This window comes from Lonchura striata, chromosome 12 (genome assembly GCF_046129695.1).
Source record: "Lonchura striata isolate bLonStr1 chromosome 12, bLonStr1.mat, whole genome shotgun sequence".
Classification (NCBI taxonomy): domain Eukaryota; kingdom Metazoa; phylum Chordata; class Aves; order Passeriformes; family Estrildidae; genus Lonchura; species Lonchura striata.
The window spans coordinates 4,484,576-4,491,328 of NC_134614.1; positions in this window are offsets into that span (position 1 = coordinate 4,484,576).

Consider the following 6,753-nt stretch of genomic DNA (forward strand, 5'->3'; position numbering starts at 1 on the left):
AAGTGCCTATAAAATCACTGTGCTGGGACACAAGTGAGTTTGAGAATCACTGGTTGGGGCTTATTAGATGTCTCCAAATCACCTTGTAAAATCTAGCCTGGGAGAAATTAGAAGCTGCTCATCCATTTTCTTGGTAGGAGTCTTCAGGAGACCTGGGAGTCTTCCAGGCCAAAGTCAGGGTACTGATCTACAGAGAGCTGAAGTTACTCCTCAAGACACACAGCACAAGAACTCAACATGGTAATGCTTCAAGAAAGCCCCAAAGCAAATTGCTGACAGTTCTTCAGAAACCATTTCCAACACACTTCCTTTTTTCACTGCATTTCCTGGTCCTTAGGTCCCATCCCAAGCCAGCTGTAATCAGATGGCTGACCCTCCATTTCATAGAAAGCTCTTCCACTTGTCCTCGGAATTGGGGAAAAGCACACAAGGACAACTTCTGGCCAGTGTTTTGAAACTTGCTGTGACTTCATTGCTTCTTTGCTGACAGAATAGGCAATAGAGGAGCTGAAAGGTTCCTAAACCCATAAAATTAACAGAGTGGGAATCTCAAAGGAAAAACACTAGAGCCAACTAAACCCCACTTTTGTAATAGCATCAACAAATCCTTCCAGAAGTCAGAAAGTTGGTCATTAATTTAATAGTCACGTGCTTTTGTTGCTTTTTATCTCCGACAAAACTCGGACTCACTGATGGTTATTAAGTGTTAAGACATTTCTGCCCAAGTTTCAGACTGACCTATGGAATAAAATCTAGTTTATCTTCTCACTAACCCAAAGCAAAACCATATTTATAGATATATTTTTACTTACAGTACTAAATCTAGTAGTTTAATGAATTGCATCTTCTGAAGTCCTTGCCTTTTCCTAAACACACACTTCCTCTGTTTGCTTATAAGAAGAATTCATAGTGTGTTATTTGTGGCATCATAGCTATTGTATTGTTTAATGAAGTGAGGAAATTCTAAAAATAACCATTTTATCCAGTGTCTTTCTGTCAGCATTGTGTATGTTAATACTTGCATGGTTGGAGAAGATCAAAGAAAATATAAGTATTTCTTTAAACATCTGTAGGATTTAAAAGCCATTGCGAGGACACGTGATGTTCAAGATGGCTGTCAAGGACGAATGACACAACTCCTGGTGCTACAAGGGATCACACAGCTTGTCAGGGCTGTCACGTTCTCCTTGGCATGAGCACCAAAGATTTAAGATGAGTTCTTGTCCCGTGGAATTGCTTTTCCAAAGTACAGTGAAGGATAAAAAAGATCACCTTGGATCAGGTTTAAAGGCAATAAACTATGTCCACTGGCCTTGCAGAGCAGGAACTTTGTGGGTTACATCAAAACAAAGAGTGTGAGTTTAGAAATGTAAATGATATGCTCCTTGTACAATAACCTTCATTTATAATACTTAGTTTTAAATGGCATGCTCGTTTAAAGTGATTGTCAAGCTCAGGAGTGGTGCTGGACTGACCATTTAGGAAGTACACCCCTTTTTTAGCCCTGTAGCACATTGAGCAGAGGCCCAGGCCAGCTTCCAGCCTTTGAGATTCTCTGTTGGCACAAAGCAGCTGCACCTCCCCATCCAGTGAAACAGCTCTTGGTGTAAACAATTTAACTTAGAGATGCATGATGATAATTGTGTCTTGCATGCCTGTGCTCATATTCCATAACACATGGAATCCCATCGCTCCACGTGTTCCCAGCGTGGCACAGAGGTGTCCCAAGTGGCAGAAAATGGTGAATGAGCAGTGCAGAGCTGTGTGTTAGGGTGGGGAAAGGGTTCAGCAGCAGCTCTGCCCCACACAGCCCTGGCTGTCCCAGCTTGTCCCACTCCCTCTGCTTGCCCACCCTGCTGCTCAGGCAGCCCAAAGGCCTCCTGCTCAGAGACAATCCCTTTCTCCTGATGTGCAGGAGCTGACATCCATGGCTGTGGCTCGGGTGAGCTGCTGGAAGCGCTTGGTGACGGGAAGAGATGGGCTGGCTGAGGTGTGGAGAGGGAGGGACAGCTGGGAGCCCACAGGCTCTGCCTGTCCCTTGGCCAGAGTGTCACTCATCCTGTTGGTTTAAGTCAGCTTGTGTTTCAGTTGCTCTTATGTGTACTGTTAAAGTCTGGCTGGGTTTCAGTCACCACTCCAGTGAGCAGTTTTCTCCCTTGCCAGGTGCCACACAGAGTTTGTGAGCAGGGTCTGGATTTGGCAAGAGCTAATGCTGCAAGGTAGTGCTGGAGAGGAACGGGGGGGATTTGGGTGTCCTGCAGAAAGCATTGACAATTGCAGGTATCTCTCCTGAGAATTCACCTTTACTGGCTTGGTGAGCCACAGGTTTCCTCCAGCTAAAGTCCAGTTTCGTCCAGAGAGAATCATATTCAAGAATGAGTCCAGTCTATGAGCTTTACACACTGCTCCTGTTTATAGTTTCATATTTATAAAGGAAATGCTTTCTTCCTTTAGGCTTAGATGTTCAAAGCTCTTTTAGCATCTAAATCTCTCTTCTAGACCTTCATCTGAGACCTGTTTGCTATAATTTAGATCTGAAATCCCAACCATGACCTGAAGTTATAATCCCTAATGCAGGAAACAACAGTTTGCATTCAGGCAAGAAGGTGTTTAAATACCTGCAAGTGATTAAACATTGTCCTAAATTGGAGTGTGTAATTAAAATCAGCTATTCTTGATTTAATATTCCAGATTCATATTCCTGCAAATGTGTATGACTTAAACATGAACTTTTTCTGAGTGCACAGGTTCCTGTGCCAGGGTTTGAACTGGCCCTGTCACATCATTGGGTTCCTAAACCAGCCTGGTTGATCAAATAGTTCATCGTTCTTTTCTTCAGGTGCCCATCCTGATCTTCCTGCTCTGATCCATGTGTCAGGTTTCTGTCTGGACTGTTTTTCAGCTTTTATTTTTTAACTCCCGGTCAAGTTAGTGAGTCAGCTCAACTTTAAAGGTAAATTTCAGTAAATTCCTTCCTGAAAAGCTTGAGCTCAATTCATTTCAGAGGAAAAAGACGACACAAGAAATTGCATATTTACCATTGGTATTGTATAAAAAGTGTGTAATTGCCAGTGCCTGATGACAGGACAGTTTAGGAAGTCAGGCAAGTCCCATTTTTATGCAATGCCCAGGAATTATTCCCAGAGGGCAAATAATTAACCACTATTCCCTAGTCTCCCTTCCCCCCCACACACACTAATTCTGCTGCAGCACAAGGTGACACCATCCATGTATTCTAATAGAATCCCATGATTTCTAAGTATTGTTTATAAAAACACCTTACATTGAGATATTACTACAGTGAAAATGTCACATCTATTGCTTTTTTCACCCATTGAGCCATTTGCCGTGTCAGAAAAGGAAATTGGATTGATTTGACAAGAATTGTTCTTGCCAAATATGAGTTCGTTCTGTATTCTATACTACATTGAAGGTGGCTTAGAAATGGATTACTTAATCAAGTGTCCATATTCTTTTTCTCTTTAAAAGCCTTGGAGGGAATAGAACAATTTAACAACCATATTTCTGATCCCAGTGTAAGAAATAAAAAGTGAGGTCATTTAGAATCGAAATAAACTTCATAATAGAGATGTTGACAGAAGGTTTATGTTGCTGCATTAATCAGCAGCACAGTAATTACATAGATCAGTGAAGGAGGTCATAAAATACTGTTGCCTTCATGGAAGACAACAGCGACCTGGTTGCAAGGAACAGCACGGCAGCCCAGTCTCCCCTGGGCCACTCGGGCTAACGACACACGCAGGACACCAATGTGGTGGATGGTCGAAAGCCTTTATTATCTTATGGGTTTAAATAGTCTTGGGGGACTCTGCTACGTCAGGAGGGGTTGGTAGGGTCTCTAGGGTTAGTCAGCAGTGGAAGACTACTGGGTTAGGTGTGGTTACATTCTTTGGGGTAATGGATAACATGTTGCAGGGTGAGAGGGGGATGGGGGTCTTTCTTTCCGTCACATCCCGAAATCTTCCGTTCGCCTGTCCCTATCTACTGCATCTCCCCCCTCCTTTTCATAAATAAAATGAGGTAGTCATAGATATAGGCACTGGAGTGAGGTACAAACTTGTAACTTGGTGAGGAAAAAAGGGGTTTGGTAAATCTGAGTAAATCTCGCAAGGTGAGTTTTGAAGGCTTTTGCAACTGACTGTATTTGCAGTTTTTGGTTTACAGCATTTGTTGCTGGCCCACGAACAGAATGTTCGCCCATTCTAGATGGGCCTGAACAAACGAGACTAGCTTGTTCAGCAGGCATGGTTTTATGGTAACAGTTAAAAGCAGTATTGCCAGTGGACCTACCAGGGCGGAAATTAAAGTGGTGAGCCAAGGTGATTGATTGAACCAGGATTCGAACCAGCTCTGCTGGGTTTCCCTGTCTCTCTTTCTCTGAGCCAGTCTATCTCGGAGTTCTGCCATGGAGTCTTTAACGACTTCCGTATGATCTGCATGAAAGCAGCATTCCTCTTTCAAGGCTGCACACAGTCCTCCTTGTTGCATGAACAAGAGGTCCAGTACTCGCTTATTCTGTAAAACTACTTCTGAAAGCGAAGAGACTGATTTTTCTAGATAGGAGATGGATTTCTCGATCCTCTGCAGGTCTTCATCGATGGTCATTTGCAGCTGAGAGAGTCCGTGCTGTTGGGTTGCGATGGCTGAGACACCTGTGGCTGTACCAGCTGCTCCCAGGCCGAGCAGCATTGCGATAGTTATACCTGTGATTATTTCTCTTTTGTGGAGTCTGTCAGGTTCTTCGAAAAGGTGGTACACTTCTTCATCTGAGTGGTACAGGACCCTAGGAACAATCAGAACTTGGACACAGAAGTCAATAGAGTCATTAAATTTGGCAAGGAACACACAAGGACTCACTCCGGATCGCTGGCAAACCCACATCCCAGATGCGGATGGGACCACCCACTTATTGGTCTTTCTGTTGGGCTTGACAACTTTAGTGCAGAAGTTGCCTTTCTGCTTTGCTAAAGTTGCATTGCCAAAACATTTGCCTTGTCCTGTGATTTGACTCAGGGTGATTCCTCTGCAGGGAGTGTCCCATCTGCACTGGTCGGGGGCACTGGCTGTGGAGTAACTGAAGAGGGTGTCTAAAGCAATGCCTTCGTAGAAAGGGGGTTTAACATCATAACAAAGTCAACAGGAGTTAGTCAGGTTCGGTTTGGTTTGGTTTCATTTGGGGTTAGAAAGGTAGCTTCTAGCATATAAACACAGGGGTGTTCCACGGGCTGGTGGAGGGCTCTATGTGACCCTTTTGCAGCTCGAGGTCGACCAGTTCTAGCAAGGCTGCCATCTGAGGCTTTGGCAGGGGCCACTGCTCGACCCATACGGGGTCTGGTGATTTTTAAGTCCGGGACGGCCCTCTCACTCTGTTCACTGGGGGGACTTCTTTGCATTGCCAGTGTTGGGGCCACAGTGCTTGGGGAAAAATCGAGCAGTCTGCTCCTGTGTCTGCCCAAAACTGAAGCCCTATGACATGGGGGTCTTGACTGCCATAAAGGCGGCACGTCCCCCACACCTTCGGGGGCTCCTTCCCTATTTTCATGGCCAGGGCCACCCAGGGGTCCCGTTCTGGGGCGTCCCCTGCTGACCCTGCGGCACGGGTGCTGCTTGCGGCGGTAGTGGGTACGAAGGTACCGCAGGCTGTGTTGCGAAATTCGCTGGCGAGGGTATGAAGCTGGCTGCCTCCTGTGGGGGTATGGGGTATAAGGGCACCCCGTTCCACTGGGGGTTGGCATAGATGGGCCGCCTTGCATTCGTGGCGGGAGGAGGCTGAGTGCGGCCCGCACGCCCCTTCCCTCTCCTGTTTCCCTGGGGCCGGGACCTGCATTCCTTGGCGAGGTGCCCCTTCCTCCCGTAGCTCCAACAGGCTCCTCTCGGGCGTGTTTGGGGTGGAGGCGCCGTGGCGGGCTGCCGTGCCGGCTGGGGACAGCTCATCGCGATGTGACCTGCCTCACCACACTTGAAACACGCCATGGCACTGGTCAGGGTGTGTATGGCTGCCTGAATGGGTGTCAGGTGTTCTTCCCTCACTACATGTCTGATCATGTCAGCCAGGCTGGCTCCGGCTGGCAGGGAACGTAAGATATCTTTGGTGACAGAGTTGCACTGCTGGCGCAAGCAGTCAGCTACCACGGGGCCCTTTGCCTCTGCCGGCAGGGTAGAGGAGTCTATCGCTGCCTGCAGGCGATCCACAAACTGCGTGAAGCTTTCGCTCTCTGCTTGCCTCACGGTGGACCACGGTGACGGCTTGGCTACGACCCGGGAGGCTGCACAAATAGCCTCCCTAGCAGCCCGAGTGGTCGCCCTGACCTCCTCAGCCCGCATCTGTGTGGCTTGTTGCTGAGGCGTGATCATATCATCGTGCTTTCCCATAAGCCTGGATAAAGTCGATCCGCGTAGTGGCTGCCTCGCGCCAGATGCTTGGGCTAATAGCTTTGTACAATTATCCTCCCATTCCTGTCTAAACACAATCATTCCGGCACCATCAAGTATCATGCGACCTATTCGCTCAATATCAAAGGGAAGCAGGTCGTCATTACTAAAAAGACCATCGATTAATGTGGAGACCATGGCCAAATTAATTCCTTTTTCTGCAATGGCTTTGACAATTGACTGTACATCTTTTGGGTTTACCGGGGTATATACCCTCTGCTGGTTCCCTTCCGGGCCGGTGATCCTCACCGGGAAGGCTTGTAAGGCAGCCGCTGGGGACCATTCAGCACAGGCTATTTT